The sequence below is a fragment of the Ipomoea nil genome, unplaced genomic scaffold (genome assembly GCF_001879475.1).
Source record: "Ipomoea nil cultivar Tokyo-kokei standard unplaced genomic scaffold, Asagao_1.1 scaffold1237, whole genome shotgun sequence".
In the NCBI taxonomy this organism is placed as follows: Eukaryota; Viridiplantae; Streptophyta; class Magnoliopsida; order Solanales; family Convolvulaceae; genus Ipomoea; species Ipomoea nil.
Window position 1 is genome coordinate 1,295,325 of NW_017617665.1, and position 24,873 is coordinate 1,320,197.

The 24,873-nt window shown below is 27.8% G+C and overlaps 1 long non-coding RNA gene across 1 annotated transcript; it reads left to right on the forward strand.

Annotated features, from left to right (window-relative positions):
• Positions 1-17,003: 17,003 nt before the first annotated feature.
• Positions 17,004-23,407, forward strand: LOC109184026. The gene is made up of 3 exons (XR_002054687.1): positions 17,004-17,096; positions 19,034-19,039; positions 23,397-23,407. It is a non-coding gene; the product is annotated as an uncharacterized LOC109184026 (long non-coding RNA).
• Positions 23,408-24,873: the final 1,466 nt, after the last annotated feature.

Here is a 24,873-nt window from a genome sequence, read left to right on the forward strand (position 1 = left end):
AGGATTGCTGCCAGCATTTGAAGAAATTATACCTGGTGTGGAGCACAGGTTTTGTGTGAGGCATCTGCACTCAAACATGAAAGTTGTAGGTTTCCAAGGGAAGGCATTGAAGGATGCTCTATGGGAATGTGCTAGGGCAACAACTAGGAATTCTTATACAATTGCACTAAGGAAGCTTAGGGTCTTAGATGAAGCAGCTTATCAGTGGTTGGGTGACAAGTCTCCCACAGAGTGGACTAGGCCTCACTTCTTAACCCACACTCACTGTGATATGTTGGTAAACAACATATGTTAGTCGTTCAATGCAGCATTACTTGGTGCTAGGGACCAACCAATCATAGACTGCCTAGAGAGTATAAGGAAAATGTTAATGGCTAAGTTTTTTGAGAACAGACAAAAAGCATCTGAATGGAAGTCAATGATTTGTCCATCAATTGTGGGGAAATTGAAGAAGATAGAAAAGCAGGCTTCAGGGTGTTTGGCCACTCAAAGTGACTTCTTCAAATTTGAGGTGCAACAGTTATATGGGCCCCAACATCAGGTGGATCTGGAAAGGAAAACTTGCTCATGTAGGGTTTGGGATTTGACTGGGATTCCTTGCAAGCATGCATTCTGTTGTATTTGGAAGAAATATGGGCAAGGAGCACACTATAATTATGTTCATCCCTGTTATTCCAAGGAAACTTATCTTAAGATTTATAGTTACTCCATTAACCCCCATGGCAGGGCCTGAAGAATGGCCACTGGTTAGCAGAGAACCCCCACTGCCACCTATCTATTCTGCAAGGGTTGGAAGACCAAAAAAGCTTAGATTGAGATCTGGTGGAGAGGTGGAGACAAAGCTGAGTGAAGATGGCTTCAATGTCTCTAGAAAGCATATCTTACTGCATTGCACAGTTTGCAAGAAACTTGGCCACAATGCAAGAAAATGTCCTTCAAATCCAAACCCTAAAGAAAAGGTATTATACACTGTGTTATTGTTTTACTTGAAAGTGTATTGTTCTGAAACCATATGTTACTAACACTGTGTTTTTGTTTTACTTGAAGCCAAAAAAAAAAAAGTCATTTATTCCACCAAGCAAATCCCCATCAAGAACAAAGCAAAGGTGCCTAGGCAGCAAGGAGGTACTGATCAAGGACCAATCCAGCAGCAAGGAGAAGGTAGTGATCAAGCACCTAGGCAGCAAGGAGGTACTGATCAAGGACCAAGCCAGCAGCAAGGAGAAGGTAGTGATCAATCACCTAGGCAGCAGCAAGGAGAAGGTAGTGATCAAGCACCTAGCCAGCAGCAAGGAGAAGCTACTGAATCAGTTCCAATTAAGAAGGAGGTCTATTCTGAACAAGGAGGCAACACCAAGGCCTCAAAGAAAAGGCAGTCCAATCGGAAGAAGCCCTACTATACAAGGAGTAAGACAACATTCAAGTCCAAATTCCATGGAAACAATGATGACCCTATCAACATTGAGTGAATTAACTTTAGCCTATGTTTTTGGTTTTGGTAGACTGTACTGGTAGACTGCTTCAGTAGTGGTTTTTTTGTATACTGAATGCACAAAAGCTATGTTGTTTTCTTTTTTTGCTCTTTGGGAATGTATTCACAGTCGAATTTGAAAGTTGCTAATGCTAAGTTTTTGTCTCTTTGGGAATGTCTTATGAAATGCATACTGAATTGCAAAGTTTCAGTACCAAATACAAATGCAATTACTTAATGACCATTTGATTACCACATGTCTAATTAAGTACCAAATGACCAAATGACCAATTCATTACCAAAAGACCAATTCATTACCAAATGACCAAGTCAGTACCAAAAGACCAATTCATACCATTACAACTCAAAAGCCACTGCACACAACTACAATTCATAGGCAATTACTGCCACAATACTTGGTACCAATAAAACATACAACAATTAAAAGCATTATTCCTACAATCTTCTTCAACCCATTTCCAGCCTCTTTCTTGTCACCTTCAATCTTCTTCATGTCTAGAGTTCTTACATCTTCCTCCAGTCTATTTATGCGTTTAAGCAATCCCGGAATAATTCGCTTGGAACGGTAGCACATTGGAGGGTCATACCACTCCACAAATCCACATCCAACGTGCCTGTGACTCTGATTATACAAAATTCACAAACCAACAGAAAACAAAATCAAATTGTGTATACAGGAACACTGAAAAAAAAAAAAAAAACAAAAACAAAAACCATAATTTACTTACACCACCACCAAAGCAATGCCAAAATCTTCGACCCGGATTGTCATTAGTCGATTTTGTTCGAATCTTGAGTTGGTGACCACATCTACAATGGAGAATTGGGAACCTTTCCCCAAATTCATTGTACTGATTACCAGTAGAAGAAGAAGAAGAATAACTCACACTACTCATACCCCCGTACGGAGAAACGCAGTCCTCAAACCTCCTTCTTCGTTGAACCGATTTAGGGCTTCCTCTTCGTGGAAACGCAGTCTTGATTCGTCTGTGAAGGAAGAGAACTACCAGCGACACATTTCCAATGTTAGGGCAATTAGAAATTAAGCGGTTATAATGCAATTCAATCGGGTCGGGTAGCTTCAAGGTCAACAACCCGGACAGACCAACCATATTAGCAACCTGAAATCCCTTATTTGCCCCTGCCAAATCGGAGAAACGTTTGACTAACATATTTCCGGAGGAAATTCGCCATTAATTTGGCCGTCGTGACCAAAATTGATAGAAATCGCATAGTCAAGGTACTGCATTAACAGTTTTAATAGTCAAGTGCTGCAATTAACACACCACTAATAGTCAATGGACCAAAATTGAAATTTTCTCTATAATCTATACTATATATAAAAACAAAATCCTGAAAATTTAACTTCCCGCCCAAATTCTAAAAAATCTCTCATCGCAATAAAATATATTGATTTCTACTTTCCCATTCGTACAATAATTCAGGGTAAAATTTCTATTCTAAAATTATAAAATAGTGTAATACAATTCTCTTTGCACATCTAATCTATACTACATATAAAAACAAAATCCTGAAATTTTAACTTCCCGCCCAATTCCTAAAAAATCACTCTTCCCAATAAAATATATTGATTTCTACTTTCCCATTCGTACAATAATTCTGGGTAAAAATTCTATTCTAAAATTATAAAATAGTGTAATACAATTCTCTTTGCACATCTAATCTATACTATATATAAAAACAAAATCCTAAAATTTTAACTTTCCGCCCAAATCCTAAAAAATTTCTCTTCCCAATAAAATATATTGATTTCTACTTTCCCATTCGTACAATAATTCTGGGTAAAAATTCTATTCTAAAATTATAAAATAGTGTAATACAATTCTCTTTGCACATCTAATCTATACTATATATAAAAACAAGATCCTGAAATTTTAACTTCCCGCCCAAATCCTAAAAAATCTCTCTTCCCAATAAAATATATTGATTTCTACTTTCCCATTCGTACAATAATTCTGAATAAAATTTCTATTCTAAAATTATAAAATAGTGTAATACGATTCTCTTTGCACATCTAATCTATACTATATATAAAAACAAAATCCTGAAATTTTAACTTCCCGCCCAATTCCTAAAAAATCTCTCTTCCCAATAAAATATATTGATTTCTACTTTCCCATTCGTACAATAATTTTGGGTAAAAATTCTATTCTAAAATTATAAAATAGTGTAATACAATTCTCTTTGCACATCTAATCTATACTATATATAAAAACAAAATCCTGAAATTTTAACTTCCCGCCCAATTCCAAAAAAAATCTCTCTTCCCAATAAAATATATTGATTTCTACTTTCTCATTCGTACAATAATTCTGGGTAAAAATTCTATTCTAAAATTATAAAATAGTGTAATACTATTCTCATTGCACAACTAATCTATACTATATATAAAAACAAAATCCTAAAATTTTAACTTGCCGCCCAAATCCTAAAAAATCTCTCTTCCCGATAAAATATATTGATTTCTACTTTCCCATTCGTACAATAATTCTGGATAAAAATACAATTCTAAAATTATAAAATAGTGTAATACAATTCTCTTTGCACATCTAATCTATACTATATACAAAAACAAAATCCTGAAATTTTAACTTCCTGCCCAAATCCTAAATATCTCTTTTCCCAATAAAATATATTGATTTCTACTTTCCCATTCATACAATAATTCTGGATAAAAATTCTATTCAAAAATTATAAAATAGTGTAATACAATTCTCTTTGCACATCTAATTTATACTATATATAAAAAAACAAAATCTTGAAATTTTAACTTCCCGCCCAATTTCTAAAAAATCTCTCTTCCCAATAAAATATATTGATTTCTACTTTCCCATTCGTACAATAATTTTGGTTAAAATTCATTTCTAAAATTATAAAATAGTGTAATACAATTCTCTTTGCACATCTAATCTATACTTCTATACTATATATAAAAACAAAATCCTAAAATTTTAACTTCCCGCCCAAATCCTAAAAAATCTCTCTTCCCAATAAAATATATTGATTTCTACTTTCCCATTCGTACAATAATTCTGAATAAAATTTCTATTCTAAAATTATAAAATAGTGTAATACGATTCTCTTTGCACATCTAATCTATACTATATATAAAAACAAAATCCTGAAATTTTAACTTCCCGCCCAATTCCTAAAAAATCTCTCTTCCCAATAAAATATATTGATTTCTACTTTCCCATTCGTACAATAATTCTGGGTAAAAATTCTATTCTAAAATTATAAAATAGTGTAATACAATTCTCTTTGTACATCTAATCTATACTATATATTAAAACAAAATCCTGAAATTTTAACTTCGCGCCCAATTCCTAAAAAACCTCTCTTCCCAATAAAATATATTGATTTCTACTTTCCCATTCGTACAATAATTCTGGGTAAAAATTCTATTCTAAAATTATAAAATAGTGTAATACAATTCTCTTTGTACATCTAATCTATACTATATATTAAAACAAAATCCTGAAATTTTAACTTCGCGCCCAATTCCTAAAAAACCTCTCTTCCCAATAAAATATATTGATTTCTACTTTCCCATTCGTACAATAATTCTGGATAAAATTTCTATTCTAAAATTATAAAATAGTGTAATACAATTCTCTTTGCACATCTAATCTATACTATATATAAAAACAAAATCCTGAAATTTAAACTTCCCTCCCAATTCTTAAAAAATCTTTCTTTCCAATAAAATATATTGATTTCTACTTTCCCATTCGTACAATAATTCTGGGTAAAAATTCTATTCTAAAATTATAAAATAGTGTAATACAATTCTCTTTGCACATCTAATCTATACTATATATAAAAACAAAATACTGAAATTTTAACTTCCCGCCCAATTCCTAAAAAATCTCTCTTCCCAAAAAATTATATTGATTTCTACTCTCCCATTCGTACAATAATTCTGGGTAAAAATTCTATTCTAAAATTATAAAATAGTGTAATACAATTCTCTTTGCACATCTAATCTATACTATATATAAAAACAAAATCCTGAAATTTTAACTTCCTGCCCAAATCCTAAAAAATCTCTCTTCCCAATAAAATATATTGATTTCTACTTTCCCATTCGTACAATAATTCTGGGTAAAAATTCTATTCTAAAATTATAAAATAGTGTAATACAATTCTCTTTGCACATCTAATCTATACTACATATAAAAACAAAATCCTGAAATTTTAACTTCCCGCCCAAATCCTAAAAAATCTCTCTTCCCAATAAAATATATTGATTTCTACTTTCCCATTCGTACAATAATTCTGAATAAAATTTCTATTCTAAAATTATAAAATAGTGTAATACGATTCTCTTTGCACATCTAATCTATACTATATATAAAAACAAAATCCTGAAATTTTAACTTCCCGCCCAATTCCTAAAAAATCTCTCTTCCCAATAAAATATATTGATTTCTACTTTCCCATTCGTACAATAATTTTGGGTAAAAATTCTATTCTAAAATTATAAAATAGTGTAATACAATTCTCTTTGCACATCTAATCTACACTATATATAAAAACAAAATCCTGAAATTTTAACTTCCTGCCCAATTCCAAAAAATCTCACTCCCAATAAAATATATTGATTTCTACTTTCTCATTCGTACAATAATTCTGGGTAAAAATTCTATTCTAAAATTATAAAATAGTGTAATACTATTCTCATTGCACATCTAATCTATACTATATATAAAAACAAAATCCTAAAATTTTAACTTGCCGCCCAAATCCTAAAAAATCTCTCTTCCCGATAAAATATATTGATTTCTACTTTCCCATTCGTACAATAATTCTGGGTAAAAATTCAATTCTAAAATTATAAAATAGTGTAATACAATTCTCTTTGCACATCTAATCTATACTATATACAAAAACAAAATCCTGAAATTTTAACTTCCTGACCCAATCCTAAAAAATCTCTTTTCCCAATAAAATATATTGATTTCTACTTTCCCATTCATACAATAATTCTGGATAAAAATTCTATTCAAAATTATAAAATAGTGTAATACAATTCTCTATGCACATCTAATTTATACTATATATAAAAAAACAAAATCTTGAAATTTTAAATTCCCGCCCAATTCCCTAAAAAATCTCTCTTCCCAATAAAATATATTGATTTCTACTTTCCCATTCGTACAATAATTCTGGGTAAAAATTCTATTCTAAAATTATAAAATAGTGTAATACAATTCTCTTTGCACATCTAATTTATACTATATATAAAAAACAAAATCCTGAAATTTTAACTTCCCGCCCAATTCCTAAAAAATCTCTCTTCCCAATAAAATATATTGATTTCTACTTTCCCATTCGTACAATAATTCTGGGTTAAAATTCTATTCTAAAATTATAAAATAGTGTAATACAATTCTCTTTGCACATCTAATCTATACTTCTATACTATATATAAAACAAAATCCTGAAATTTTAACTTCCCGCCCAAATCCTAAAAAATCTCTCTTCCCAATAAAATATATTGATTTCTACTTTCCCATTCGTACAATAATTCTGGATAAAATTTCTATTCTAAAATTATAAAATAGTGTAATACGATTCTCTTTGCACATCTAATCTATACTATATATAAAAACAAAATCCTGAAATTTTAACTTCCCTGCCCAATTCCTAAAAAATCTCTCTTCCCAATAAAATATATTGATTTCTACTTTCCCATTCGTACAATAATTCTGGGTAAAAATTCTATTCTAAAATTATAAAATAGTGTAATACAATTCTCTTTGCACATCTAATCTATACTATATATAAAAACAAAATCCTGAAATTTTAACTTCCTCGCCCAATTCCTAAAAAATCTCTTCTTTCCCAATAAAATATATTGATTTCTACTTTCCCATTCGTACAATAATTCTGGGTAAAAATTCTATTCTAAAATTATAAAATAGTGTAATACAATTCTCTTTGCACATCTAATCTATACTATATATAAAAAACAAAATCCTAGAAATTTTAACTTCCCTGCCCAAAATCCTAAAAAAATCTCTCTTCCCAATAAAATATATTGATTTCTACTTTCCCATTCGTACAATAATTCTGGGTAAAAATTCTATTCTAAAATTATAAAATAGTGTAATACAATTCTCTTTGCACATCTAATCTATACTACATATAAAAACAAAATCCTGAAATTTTAACTTCCCGCCCAAATCCTAAAAAATCTCTCTTCCCAATAAAATATATTGATTTCTACTTTCCCATTCGTACAATAATTCTGAATAAAATTTCTATTCTAAAATTATAAAATAGTGTAATACGATTCTCTTTGCACATCTAATCTATACTATATATAAAAACAAAATCCTGAATTTTTAAACTTCCCGCCCAATTCCTAAAAAATCTCTCTTCCCAATAAAATATATTGATTTCTACTTTCCCATTCGTACAATAATTTTGGGTAAAAATTCTATTCTAAAATTATAAAATAGTGTAATACAATTCTCTTTGCACATCTAATCTATACTATATATAAAAACAAAATCCTGAAATTTTAACTTCCTGCCCAATTCCAAAAAAATCTCTCTTCCCAATAAAATATATTGATTTCTACTTTCTCATTCGTACAATAATTCTGGGTAAAAATTCTATTCTAAAATTATAAAATAGTGTAATACTATTCTCATTGCACATCTAATCTATACTATATATAAAAACAAAATCCTAAAATTTTAACTTGCCGCCCAAATCCTAAAAAATCTCTCTTCCCGATAAAATATATTGATTTCTACTTTCCCATTCGTACAATAATTGTGGGTAAAAATTCAATTCTAAAATTATAAAATACTGTAATACAATTCTCTTTGCACATCTAATCTATACTATATACAAAAACAAAATCCTGAAATTTTAACTTCCTGCCCAAATCCTAAAAAATCTCTTTTCCCAATAAAATATATTGATTTCTACTTTCCCATTCATACAATAATTCTGGATAAAAATTCTATTCAAAAATTATAAAATAGTGTAATACAATTCTCTATGCACATCTAATTTATACTATATATAAAAAAACAAAATCTTGAAATTTTAACTTCCCGCCCAATTCCTAAAAAGTCTCTCTTCCCAATAAAATATATTGATTTCTACTTTCCCATTCGTACAATAATTTTGGTTAAAATTCATTTCTAAAATTATAAAATAGTGTAATACAATTCTCTTTGCACATCTAATCTATACTTCTATACTATATATAAAAACAAAATCCTGAAATTTTAACTTCCCGCCAAATTCCTAAAAAATCTCTCTTCCCAATAAATTATATTATTCTGCTTTCCCATTCATACAATAATTCTGGGTAAAAATTCTATTCTAAAATTATAAAATAGTGTACTACAATTCTTTTTGCACATCTAATCTATACTATATATAAAAACAAAATCCTGAAATTTTAACTTCCCGCCCAATTCCTAAAAAATCTCTCTTCCCAATAAAATATATTGATTTATACTTTCCCATTCGTACAATAATTCAGGGAAAAAATTCTATTCTAAAATTATAAAATAGTGTAATACAATTCTCTTTGCACATCTAATCTATACTATATATAAAAACAAAATCCTGAAATTTTAACTTCCCGCCCAATTCCTAAAAAATCTCTCTTCCCAATAAAATATATTGATTTCTACTTTCCCATTCGTACAATAATTCTGGGTAAAAATTCTATTCTAAAATTATATAATAGTGTAATACAATTCTCTTTGCACATCTAATCTATACTATATATAAAAACAAAATCCAGAAATTTTAACTTCCCGCCCAAATCCTAAAAAATCTCTCTTCCCAATAAAATATATTGATTTCTACTTTCCCATTCGTACAATAATTCTGGGTAAAAATTCTATTCTAAAATTATAAAATAGCGTAATACAATTCTCTTTGTACATCTAATCTATACTATATATTAAAACAAAATCCTGAAATTTTAACTTCCCGCCCAATTCCTAAAAAACCTCTCTTCCCAATAAAATATATTGATTTCTACTTTCCCATTCGTACAATAATTCTGGGTAAAAATTCTGTTCTAAAATTATAAAATTATAAAATAGTGTAATACAATTCTCTTTGCACATCTAATCTATACTATATATAAAAACAAAATCCTGAAATTTAAACTTCCCTCCCAATTCTTAAAAAATCTTTCTTTCCAATAAAATATATTGATTTCTACTTTCCCATTCGTACAATAATTCTGGGTAAAAATTCTATTCTAAAATTATAAAATAGTGTAATACAATTCTCTTTGCACATCTAATCAATACTATATATAAAAACAAAATCCTGAAATTTAATTCCCGCCCAATTCCTAAAAAATCTCTCTTCCCAATAAAATATATTGATTTCTACTTTCCCATTCGTACAATAATTCTGGGTAAAAATTCTATTCTAAAATTATAAAATAGTGTAAAACAATTCTCTTTGCACATCTAATCTATACTATATATAAAAACAAAATCCAGAAATTTTAACTTCCCGCCCCAATCCTAAAAAATCTCTCTTCCCAATAAAATATATTGATTTCTACTTTCCCATTCGTACAATAATTCTGGGTAAAAATTCTATTCTAAAATTATAAAATAGTGTAATACAATTTTCTTTGTACATCTAATCTATACTATATATTAAAACAAAATCCTGAAATTTTAACTTCCCGCCCAATTCCTAAAAAACCTCTCTTCCCAATAAAATATATTGATTTCTACTTTCCCATTCGTACAATAATTCTGGGTAAAAATTCTATTCTAAAATTATAAAATTATAAAATAGTGTAATACAATTCTCTTTGCACATCTAATCTATACTACATATAAAAAAAAAAATCCTGAAATATAAACTTCCCTCCCCATTCTTAAAAAATCTTTCTTTCCAATAAAATATATTGATTTCTACTTTCCCATTCGTACAATAATTCTGGGTAAAAATTCTATTCTAAAATTATAAAATAGTGTAACACAATTCTCTTTGCACATCTAATCTATACTATATATAAAAACAAAATCCTGAAATTTTAACTTCCCGCCAAAATCCTAAAAAATCTCTCTTCCCAATAAAATATATTGATTTCTACTTTCCCATTCGTACAATAATTCTGAATAAAATTTCTATTCTAAAATTATAAAATAGTGTAATACGATTCTCTTTGCACATCTAATCTATACTATATATAAAAACAAAATCCTGAAATTTTAACTTCCCGCCCAATTCCTAAAAAATCTCTCTTCCCAATAAAATATATTGATTTCTACTTTCCCATTTGTACAATAATTTTGGGTAAAAATTCTAATCTAAAATTATAAAATAGTGTAATACAATTCTCTTTGCACATCTAATCTATACTATATATAAAAACAAAATCCTGAAATTTTAACTTCCTGCCCAATTCCAAAAAAATATCTCTTCCCAATAAAATATATTGATTTCTACTTTCTCATTCGTACAATAATTCTGGGTAAAAATTCTATTCTAAAATTATAAAATAGTGTAATACTATTCTCATTGCACATCTAATCTATACTATATATAAAAACAAAATCCTAAAATTTTAACTTGCCGCCCAAATCCTAAAAAATCTCTCTTCCCGATAAAATATATTGATTTCTACTTTCCCATTCGTACAATAATTCTGGGTAAAAATTCAATTCTAAAATTATAAAATAGTGTAATACAATTCTCTTTGCACATCTAATCTATACTATATACAAAAACAAAATCCTGAAATTTTAACTTCCTGCCCAAATCCTAAAAAATCTCTTTTCCCAATAAAATATATTGATTTCTACTTTCCCATTCATACAATAATTCTGGATAAAAATTCTATTCAAAAATTATAAAATAGTGTAATACAATTCTCTTTGCACATCTAATTTATACTATATATAAAAAAACAAAATCTTGAAATTTTAACTTCCCGCCCAATTCCTAAAAAATCTCTCTTCCCAATAAAATATATTGATTTCTACTTTCCCATTCGTACAATAATTTTGGTTAAAATTCATTTCTAAAATTATAAAATAGTGTAATACAATTCTCTTTGCACATCTAATCTATACTTCTATACTATATATAAAAACAAAATCCTGAAATTTTAACTTCCCGCCAAATTCCTAAAAAATCTATCTTCCCAATAAATTATTTTATTCTGCTTTCCCATTCATACAATAATTCTGGGTAAAAATTCTATTCTAAAATTATAAAATAGTGTACTACAATTCTTTTTGCACATCTAATCTATACTATATATAAAAACAAAATCCTGAAATTTTAACTTTCCGCCCAATTCCTAAAAAATCTCTCTTCCCAATAAAATATATTGATTTATACTTTCCCATTCGTACAATAATTCTGGGTAAAAATTCTATTCTAAAATTATAAAATAGTGTAATACAATTCTCTTTGTACATCTAATCTATACTATATATAAAAACAAAATCCAGAAATTTTAACTTCCCGCCCAAATCCTAAAAAATCTCTTTTCCCAATAAAATATATTGATTTCTACTTTCCCATTCATACAATAATTCTGGATAAAAATTCTATTCAAAAATTATAAAATAGTGTAATACAATTCTCTTTGCACATCTAATTTATACTATATATAAAAAAACAAAATCTTGAAATTTTAACTTTCCGCCCAATTCCTAAAAAATCTCTCTTCCCAATAAAATATATTGATTTCTACTTTCCCATTCGTACAATAATTTTGGTTAAAATTCATTTCTAAAATTATAAAATAGTGTAATACAATACTCTTTGCACATCTAATCTATACTATATATAAAAACAAAATCCTGAAATTTTAACTTCCTGCCCAAATCCTAAAAAATCTCTCTTCCCAATAAAATATATTGATTTCTACTTTCCCATTCGTACAATAATTCTGGGTAAAAATTCTATTCTAAAATTATAAAATAGTGTAATACAATTCTCTTTGCACATCTAATCTATACTATATATAAAAACAAAATCCTGAAATTTTAACTTCACGCCCAAATCCTAAAAAATCTCTCTTCCCAATAAAATATATTAATTTCTACTTTCCCATTCGTACAATAATTCTGAATAAAATTTCTATTCTAAAATTATAAAATAGTGTAATACGATTCTCTTTGCACATCTAATCTATACTATATATAAAAACAAAATCCTGAAATTTTAACTTCCCGCCCAATTCCTAAAAAATCTCTCTTCCCAATAAAATATATTGATTTCTACTTTCCCATTTGTACAATAATTTTGGGTAAAAATTCTAATCTAAAATTATAAGATAGTGTAATACAATTCTCTTTGCACATCTAATCTATACTATATATAAAAACAAAATCCTGAAATTTTAACTTCCTGCCCAATTCCAAAAAAATATCTCTTCCCAATAAAATATATTGAATTCTACTTTCTCATTCGTACAATAATTCTTGGTAAAATTCTATTCTAAAATTATAAAATAGTGTAATACTATTCTCATTGCACATCTAATCTATACTATATATAAAAACAAAATCCTAAAATTTTAACTTGCCGCCCAAATCCTAAAAAATCTCTCTTCCCGATAAAATATATTGATTTCTACTTTCCCATTCGTACAATAATTCTGGGTAAAAATTCAATTCTAAAATTATAAAATTCTGTAATACAATTCTCTTTGCACATCTAATCTATACTATATACAAAAACAAAATCCTGAAATTTTAACTTTCTGCCCAAATCCTAAAAAATCTCTTTTCCCAATAAAATATATTGATTTCTACTTTCCCATTCATACAATAATTCTGGATAAAAATTCTATTCAAAAATTATAAAATAGTGTAATACAATTCTCTTTGCACATCTAATTTATACTATATATAAAAAAACAAAATCTTGAAATTTTAACTTCCCGCCCAATTCCTAAAAAATCTCTCTTCCCAATAAAATATATTGATTTCTACTTTCCCATTCGTACAATAATTTTGGTTAAAATTCATTTCTAAAATTATAAACTAGTGTAATACAATTCTCTTTGCACATCTAATCTATACTTCTATACTATATATAAAAACAAAATCCTGAAATTTTAACTTCCCGCCAAATTCCTAAAAAATCTCTCTTCCCAATAAATTATATTATTCTGCTTTCCCATTCATACAATAATTCTGGGTAAAAATTCTATTCTAAAATTATAAAATAGTGTACTACAATTCTTTTTGCACATCTAATCTATACTATATATAAAAACAAAATCCTGAAATTTTAACTTCCTGCCCAATTCCAAATAAATATCTCTTCCCAATAAAATATATTGAATTCTACTTTCTCATTCGTACAATAATTCTTGGTAAAATTCTATTCTAAAATTATAAAATAGTGTAATACTATTCTCATTGCACATCTAATCTATACTATATATAAAAACAAAATCCTAAAATTTTAACTTGCCGCCCAAATCCTAAAAAATCTCTCTTCCCGATAAAATATATTGATTTCTACTTTCCCATTCGTACAATAATTCTGGGTAAAAATTCAATTCTAAAATTATAAAATTCTGTAATACAATTCTCTTTGCACATCTAATCTATACTATATACAAAAACAAAATCCTGAAATTTTAACTTTCTGCCCAAATCCTAAAAAATCTCTTTTCCCAATAAAATATATTGATTTCTACTTTCCCATTCATACAATAATTCTGGATAAAAATTCTATTCAAAAATTATAAAATAGTGTAATACAATTCTCTTTGCACATCTAATTTATACTATATATAAAAAAACAAAATCCTGAAATTTTAACTTCCCGCCCAAATCCTATAAAATCTCTCTTCCCAATAAAATATATTGATTTCTACTTTCTCATTCGTACAATAATTCTGGGTAAAAATTCTATTCTAAAATTATAAAATAGTGTAATACAATTTTCTTTGCACATCTAATCTATCTATACTATATATAAAAACAAAATTCTGAAATTTTAACTTCCCGCCCAATTCCTAAAAAATCTCTCTTCCCAATAAAATATATTGATTTCTACTTTCCCATTCGTACAATATTTCTGGGTAAAAATTCTATTCTAAAATTATAAAATAGTGTAATACAATTCTCTTTGCACATCTAATCTGTACTATATATAAAAACAAAATCTTGAAATTTTAACTTCCCGCCCAATTCCTAAAAAATCTCTCTTCCGAATTAAAATATATTGATTTCTACTTTCTCATTCGTACAATAATTATGGGTAAAAGCTGTGATGTGTCAAAAGTTCGGCAATGCATAACTTTTCACTCGGTTGTCCGTTTTGGACAAATGTTTTTTTGAAATTGTGTATTTTTTCGAGATATATCCACCGCAAACAGCCGTATGCGGTTTGGCCCACCAATTTCTAAAAAAAAATGCTTTATTAAATAGTTTCTAAGAAAAAACTATGAGAACCTTATGTTTTATTAATGAATTTTTAAATTTTTTAATTAATAAATTGTCCCGTGCATTTTTTAATAATCTCTCTTTATAATTGGTCAAATTATTTAATTATGGTAAATTAGGGATAATTTATGATGGTAATAGAAATCCTATAAGCGACCTCTGGTGAAATTAACTCTTAAATAATTATACATCGATTTAAATATTCTTAGTATATTCCAACTATTCTATTCCGTGCATCGCATGGGTGAAAATACTAGTTGAAGTAAATAGATTATTGTTGAATTCCTGATGCTCACTAATATGTTTGGTTAAACGTTTTGGAAAATCTATGTTCTATATCAACTTTGAAAAGTTTGTAATATTTATAAATTAATCTTATAATTTTTCTTTAATTTTTAATTATGAATCAAGTCAGATGAATGGATATGATTATTTTACATTTTTTACAAGAAAGCACTGTTTTCATTTGAATTGAACTTGCTCATATATACACACACATGACACACCACATAAAATAAAAATATTAAAATATAAATACAAATTAAAATCTAAATAAAAACATTATATGTGTCAATTTAGGTCATATCAGTGAGTTTGTCTATTTTTTGGTGCTAGTAACGGTATTCATTGTACTTTAATTGTTTTACACTTCATTTTCATTTAACAAAATTGTCTTCTCCTTTCAAAAAAAAAGAAAAAAAAAAAAAAAAAAAAAAAAAAAAAAAAAAAAAAAAACGCAATTGTCTTCACTGCATTGTTACACCGTTTTAACTCTGCTACAATTTATTGTATTCTAACATGTTTTTTTTTTTTTACATTCATCGAATCTCATTACACCTAATTAAATTCTTAATGTTTTTGCCTATTAGGTAATGTGAAATGGATTTGAAAATTTCATATACTAAACCAAATGCAATGTATTCACAGCTTGATATGCTCTAAAAACATGACCTAAAAAAAGGAAATAAATCATTTTGCAGGATTAATTTCTTATATATACTGATCCAAACCTAACCCACAACTCAAAATACGACTATAAAATATACAAAATTTCTTCAAATTAAATGTATATATAACCGTAATTCTCCCTGCAAACTTAGAATGAAAATGACTTTCCATAAAAAGATGAAGCTCTTGCATAGAGGAAAGTGCTGTTGGTTGAATGTCACAATTGTGGGATGCCACAGTGAGTTTGACATTCTTATAAAAAACTCAACAGCGATTATTGTTACTTCTATGGGGATATGTGGCATAGGAAAATATCATAGCAGTGCGATTTGGTGAAAGTGCAATCCTTTTCCATTAATTTATTTGCTTTGATTCTTAAAATTCTCCATGCATTCATGATCTAAAAGAATGAATGGAATGAAAGATTATTTTTTGTTCATCCTTTCTTTTTCAGTCAATGCTAATATTAACAAGTTTCTTTCTGGCAGAGTGGTATAATTAATAATTTCTGCCAATTAGTGGATCCTGGTGGTGTTAAACAGGAGTTACAACTACTAAAGTCTTTAAACATAGATGGTGTTGTTGTAAATTGCTGGTGGGGGAGAGATTGTTGAATGATCGAAATATCATAAATATGAGTGGTCTGGATACAGAGAATTATTCAATATCATCCGAGATATGGAATTGAAATTTTGCAGGTATGAAATTTCTGTTCTGGGACATTAACGCATTTTATTGCTTCTGGTATATCAGCTCATCACTAGTTCTAATAAATGAGCGAACATTTTTTGTCTATAAGCATTGGTCTTTCTCCTTAGACATACATTCCAGAAATTTAGCTCAGCTGTTTCGTCATTATAATTTTATTATTCAAATTATTATTATTTTTTCAGGTTATTAATGAAGACTTGAGGACCACTACTTGACTACTTGAGAGTTGAAAACTTGAGAATTGAAGATTTGAAGTTTATTTTATTTTTGTTATGTACTAATGTACTTATATATGTACTAAGGACCTTGTAGTCCAATGACACCAAGCTGCCCCTTTATAAGAGAGGTTGTGGGATCGAGCCTAATAGAGTAGGTAGTATTAAAAAAAAAAAAAAAAAGTACTTATGTTTGGACTTTGGAGGAGTTTGAAACAATTTAAAGTGTTTGAACATCTTATGATTATTATTTATGTTTGAAAGTTGGAACTTTGGATATTTGTAGGAATTTGTTTAAGGATTTTAATTTTATTAATCTATGTATTTTGGATTTGGACTTTGTTTAAGGATTCAAGGCTTAATAATATAAATTTTTGATAATATTAATTTTTTTAATAGGCATAAATAAATAATGGGGCGGGGATTCTTCGTCTACGAAAAATCCCCGCAGGGATGGGGTTGGGGAATAATTCACCATCCTCGACGGGGAACGGGGAACGGGGCGGGGACGAGGAATGGAGGGAGATAATTCGGGGACGAGGACCCCATTCCCCGCCCCCGCCCTGCCCCATTGTCATCCCTATGTAGCACGTCACCAAGGCCTTGTGTCTACTCAAGAAGCCCAACAAATGATTGATTATGAAACAATCTCCTCTTGAATGTGTTCGTAAAATTTTGTATTTGAAAATAATATTTAACTTTAATTTTTTAAAATAATAATTGTTACTTATATGAAATAAACAATTAAAAGGAAAGCCCAAAATGACATATGAATCAATTGCGCAATGCTCTTGAATTGGCTATAGTTGATCTGACTTCTTTAAATTTAATGCAAAAAGGCTTATAAAATTGCTTGCAATCTTGAATAAAATCCTGTGATTCATATGTCTCGCGGTATTGTAGGCAATGTTGATTATGATGAGTAGGATCTTGAGAAATTGGAGATCATGAGTTTCTTAAAGCTGGAAACTTTAGATATTTCTTGCATTCGGTCTTTTATAAGGTAATACATCATTTAGTATTATTTGTTTATAGTAGTTATAATTTTATTTATCATAATTATTAGTAATATATATGATTGGTTGTGATTGTGAATAGAGGTCTTTATGAAGAATTTGGTTTGGCAACAAAAATCACTTATGGTTTCCTAGATCGAAAATAGATTCAACCAAAATTGATAGCTAGAGATGAGAGGATAGGGTATATAAATGCACAATCTAATATGGGTGGGTGGGTGGGTGGGTTGGGGGGATGTTTATTTAGCCACATATGTTCTTAAGAGTTTAGGTTTTAAATCTAACTAGTATTTGCGCCCGTGCGTTGCACGGAATGAATTTGTTATAATATTTTAAAAATATTTAGATCGATATACAATTGTATAAATTATAACATCGAATATTATATAATATAATTGAAGAATTGAGTTGCACCGATTATGTTTTCTGATGTTATCAATACTTGAATTCGAGTAAATAATTGCCCAATTAATAGTTAACGTGTAGATATACGCATTCGGTGCTGCAACTTTAGAGATTTTATATATCAGTGTTTAGAATTTGTATTAATTGGACTAATTAGCTCGTTGTCTAGCAACTCAGTTATCGAAATTATTTATACGGAAGATAGATTTTCTATGTAGATATATAGCAATTTTGTCATCTTTGTATATAAAAAACCATAATATCAATAACTTGAATTATACATTATTGAAAATCTCTTTGTAGACAGCATTGGTAGTAGTAACGGAATTTTATCCATTCTCGTCTAGAGTTAAAACCATCAGACCATCAGGATGGATGACTCGGGAAAAATTCACATACAATTAACCGTGATTAAAGACCGGGTTTTTTAGTAATAACTCAACGTGAGTTAGTGTTTGACCCTGACTTTTGTTGATAGTCATGGCATATGCGAGCATCAACGTGAATTGTTTTCGTTAGAACTTGAATAGCAATCTCGTATCAGAAGGGCGAAAGACATTTTAATTGAAGATTTTACTTTTATTAATAGTATAAATATAGATTGGTGTAAATAATAATTAATAAATTATTATTTTCTTATAAAATTACATAGAATTTCAAATGGATTTTCTCATTTATTACGCAGAATTTGTTTCCATTATTCTCACAATTATAATGGTTTAATTATTCTCAGCATTTGATAACCATCATCCATTTTTAAGTACACATTGACTTCAATGTGTGATAAAAATTCATTAGATATTAGTTAATTTTCATATAAATTTTTGTTACCAATTAAGCTTTATTAAATTTTGGGAAAATGACACTTTTTCCCCCTAAGTTATATACATATAGCACTTTTCCCCCCTGAATTATTCAAGTGGCTGTTTTTCCCCCTGAAATGTTAAATGGACATATTTATCCTTAAAATAAATATTTCATTTATTTTTTTCTCTAACAAATTATGACCACAAGTTGGTTCAAACCAAACAGACACTATAGAAATCAAATCGAAATATTCTAATTACAATTTAGAATCGAAACACGATATTTAGATTTTATTAAAATCGTGAACCGGGACAGCCGGTTCATGGTCCAAACTGAAAAAAATAAAATACATTTATTGTTGAATTTAGACTATTTTAAAATAAAAAATTAAAATTTTAAAAATAAAGACGATTTAAAATCGCTAACCGGATCTAGAACCGCCAGTTCACGGTTCAGGATCCAGTTTTTTTGATTCATAATTTTAATGAATTGAAATTAAAATATTGGGTTCTAGATCTGAATCATAACCGGAAACTTTTAATTCGATTGCTATAGTGTCTGGTTCAATTCGAATCGAACCGTGGTCATCCCTATGTATACGCAATAATTTATTGAAAAGGAAAAATAAATAAAATGTTTACTTTAAGGGTAGAAATGTCAATAAAATATATTAGGGGGGAAAACCACCACTTTTAAAATAATTGAGGGGGCTAATGTGCTTACATAAATAATTCAGGGGGAAAAAGTGCTATAAGTATATAACTCAGGGGGAAAAAGTGCCATTTTCCCTTAAATTTTTTTTACCAATTAATTAATATTCATATTCATTTGGGCGGGAATGTTGAAGATGAGAATTTTACTTTTATTAATAGTATAAATTGGTGTAAATAATAATTAATAAATTATTATTTGTTTATAAAATTACACAGAATTTCAAACGAATTTTCTCATTTGTTACGCAGAATTTGTATCCATTATTTTTATAATTATAATAGTTTAATTATTCTCATAATTTGGTAACCATTTTTCACTTTTATATACATATTGACTTTAATCTGTGGTAACAATTCATTAGATATTAGTTAATTTTCATATAAAATTTTGTTACCAATTAAGCTTTATTATTTTTTACTAATTAATTAATATTCATATTAATTTGGGTTGGGATGTTGTAAAGGAGGATTTTACTTTTATTAAAGTCATTTCACTAAGAACTTGGAGGGTGTGGTTGAGTGGAAGGGACGCATACATCCTTATTAACCAAAGGCAAGGATTTGATCATTGCCTTTGGGAATGGAGCAACTTTAAATCTCTAGGCCAGCCCTTTCACCCGAAAGAGGGGCATTAGTCACTTTATCTAATCATGTTATATTAATTTCATTTTGAAATCATTGGTTCACATATTTGATTTATTTATTTTTTCTTTAATTATTCCCGTTGTAAACATAAATGATATTGCAATAATTAATTTATAATATTTATCAAATTGTATTTTTTAATGTAAAATTTTCTCATGTTTAGGGATTAAAAATATTTTAAAATTAGTTTTTATTAGTAAGTATTTTTATTTCTAAAATATTTTCCAGCAACCCAAACACTCCCTTAGTCTCTAATAAAAAACTGAAAAATAAAAGTTATTTCATTAAGAAAATTAAAACTAATTAAAGTAAATCTAATCATGCTATATTTATTTGTAATTGTATATTAATTTCATTTTGAAATCATTGGTTCACATTTTTGAATTATTTATTTTTTTCTTTAACTATTATAAATAAAAATTATGATATTTATCAAATTTTATTTAAAAATATATACATATAACATTTACACATGTTATGAGGGGTCAAAAAATATTTTAAATTATTTTTTATTAGTATGTATTTTTATTTTTAAATATTTTCCAGCAATCCAAACACTCCCTTGGCTCCCATTAAAAAAAAAATTGATAAAGAAAAGTCATTTCATTAGGGAAATTAAAACTAATTAAAGTAAATCTAATCATGCTATATTTATTTGCAATTGTATATTAATTTCATTTTGAAATCATTGGTTCACATTTTTGAATTATTTATTTTTTTCTTTAAGTATTATAAACAAAATTTTGATATTTACCAAATTGTATTTTAAAAAATATATAACATTTACACATGTTATGAGGGTTAAAAAATATTTTAAATTATTTTTTATTTGTATGTATTTTTATTTTAAAATATTTTTCAACAATCCAAACACTCCCTTAGCCTCCCATAAAAAAACTGACAAAGAAAAGTCATTTCATTAAGGAAATTAAAACTAATTAAAGTAAATCTAATCATGCTATATTTATTTGTAATTGTATATTAATTTCATTTTGAAATCATTGGTTCACATATTTGATTTTTTTTAATTATTATAATTTATAAACAGAAATGATATTGTACTAATTAATTTATGATATTTATCAAATTGTATTTGTTTCCATTTCTTTTTTCTTCATAATTTTTTCTTAATATTTCATTTGGTGGTTACTAATTTTTTCGTAGGGAAAATTGTGTTATATTTCCAATAAATTTTTAATATTAAATCCTTTTTTTCATTTAACATGATTCCCATGCCTATTAGTATAACAGAATATTAATAATAGATTCTCGTGTGTAAAATTCATTCTTATTTCTGGCCATAAAAACAATCTGGTACATTTGTAATATTCATTTTCAATCATAAAAACAATCCGGTACAATGTTTAATAATCATTTTCTTTTTCCTTTACCCTAATTTTCTGTCTAGCAAATTAGTTATTTACTTATTAAGCACATATGTTTTTTTTTTTAAAATTCGAGTCCATTTTAATATTAATTTCCTTTTTCTTTTGGTCTGATTTCTGTGCCAAAAGCAGTGTTATATTTTCAGTGAAATATAAACATATTCATTCATTTTTCTTCATATTTCATTTTCTTTTGAATATATTTATTTCTTTTTTTTTTTCCTTCATAAAAAAGAATTAATATTGATTTTTATTCATTTTTCTTAATAATTGTCGATTAATTGGCCTGATTTCCGTGTCGATTAGTAACATGATATTAATAACAGATTTCTTTGTGAAATATTCATTTCCTTTCTCGTTCATAAAAAGAATTAATATTCATTTCCACATAATTAAAAAGTAATATAATTCTAAAAATATAATTACTGATTATATTTCCAGTAAACTATTAATATATTCATTTCATTTTTCCTTCATAAATAATTAATATAATTATAATAATTATAATCATATAATTACTGATTATATTTTAAGTGAAATATGAATATATTCATTTCCTTTTTCACTCATAGAAAGAGTTAATATTCATTTCCATTTCCTTTTCCCTCATAATTTTTTCTAATATTTCACGTAGTGGTTACTAATTTTTTCGTAGGGAAAGCGGTGTTATATTTTCAATAAATTTTTAATATTAAATCTTTTTTTTCATTTGGTCTAATTCCCGTGTCTATTAGTAACAGAATATTAATAATAGATTTTCGTGTCTAAATTTTATTTTTTTCCTTTCATATTCATTTCCTTTTTTCTTCATAAATAATTAATATAATTACAATAATATAATTACTGATTATATTTTAAGTGAAATATGGATATATTCATTTCCTTTTTTCATTCATAGAAAGAGTTAATATTTGTTTCCATTTCTTTTTTTCTTCATAATTTTTTCTTAATATTTCATTTGGTGATTACTAATTTTTTCGTAGGGAAAATTATGTTATATTTCCAATAAATTTTTAATATTAAATCCTTTTTTTTCATTTAACATGATTCTCATGCCTATTAGTATAACAGAATATTAATAATAGATTCTCGTGTGTAAAATTCATTCTTATTTCTGGCCATAAAAATAATCTGGTACATTTGTAATATTCATTTTCAATCATAAAAACAATTTGGTACAATGTTTAATAATCATTTTCTTTTTCCTTTACCCTAATTTTCTGTCTAGCAAATTAGTTATTTACTTATTAAGCACATTTTTTTAATTCGAGTCCATTTTTAATATTAATTTCGTTTTTCTTTTGGTCTGATTTCTGTGTCAATTAGTAACAGAATAGTAATAACAAATTTCATTATTACAATTAATTCTTTAGTTTTTTTTTTTGTTTTGAATTAGAATAATCATAATTGTAATTATATTAATTAATTAATTGTATGGATATTTTTTTGCAATGAGATACAGATCCACTAATATGCAATGTACCCAGATGTGTTCTCCTGCCTCAAAGCCTAATGAATCATACACATGTTGCATCTTAAATGCACGTAGATACAGACATTCAATTTTTTTTTTTTTAGAATGATAATCGATTCACTGATAGTTGAAGGTAGATAAAAATACTTATAATATGAAATTAAACCTTTTGGAAAAATAATATGAAATTAAACTCAAATCCAAGTTACTTTACATCTATTAACCCCTAATTGAGATTATATAAAAAGGAAACATAGATTTAAATGATTTCATCTAAGAGCTTGTAAATATGGTGACTGCTTTAGTGTTTTTAGAGAGACAACGTGCTTTACCAATTTGCCAGGAAGAACCAATCTCATGCCGGTCTGGATCTCGCGGGAAGTGATTATCGGCTTCTTGTTGTAGTGGGCCAAGCGAGTCACCTCTTGGGCGAGCTTCAAGAAGATATCATTGATGAAGCTATTCATGATGTCCAAACTGAAAAACATATTGAAGTACGTGAGAATATAGTTAGAAAAATGTAAAAAATTCATACAAAAAGAAAGCTCTTCTTTGATTGAAGAAGCTCTTGTATTTATAGGTAGAAAATACTAATTCAAAAGGAAAGTATAATAATTTATTTATTTAAGGGAAAGTATAATAATTTATTTATTTAAGGTAATAACATTATTATTATTATTATTATTATTATTATTATTATTATTATTATTATTTATTTATTTATTTATTTAATTTCCATTTGACATTTACGTACCAAATAAGTTTTACTATAAAACTTTTGGGGGGAAAATTTGTTAGGAGGATTTTACTTTTATATATATATAGAATATAGATAGATAACTTATATATAAGAACAAATTGCACTTTTGGTCCTGTGACTATTTGGGTATTGGTAATTTGAGTACTTAACTTTTAAAGCTCGCAATTTAGTCCTTTAACTATGAAATTGTTAGCAGATTTGGTCCTGTCGGTCAAATTGCCGGCCAATTTTCACGGGAAAAATGTAAATTGGTTCGAATTGTTTTTTTTTTTAGGGTAAAACGGTCATTGCAAGGGAAATGGGGGTGGGGGGGAATTCCACCAGCGGAGCAGCATGGCGGCAACTGTCGTGACAATAGAAAGAAGAGGGTTTGGATGGACTGCGATAAGCTCATCGCCAACACTGTTCTGCAACTCAACCGGAACCTTGACGGCGTTAAAGATAACACCATTTCCTGCGCCGACGTTGACGCCCAGACGTGGCTGAGCACCGCCCTGACCAACATCGAGATGTGCCGCTCCAGCGCCGTCGAGCTCAACGTTTCGAGCGTCGTTGAACCCATCGTCTCCGAGCTCATCAGCAACTGCTTGGCCGTCAACGGAGTTTTGGTGGACGAACACAACTCCACCGCCGCAGAGGATGACCGTCAATGGAATGATTCACTGCGTTGTTTCCTCTTCCTCTTTTACTGGCGTGACAGTTGACCATTAATATGACTTTATTAGTTTTATTTTTATTTTCTTTAATACCCATTCATTTTAATGTTTTTTTCTTGGTGACCAGAAAACCAATACAGCAATCGTACAACCGCCGCAGAGGGTGACTTGTTTAGATTGTATGATGAATTGATGTTA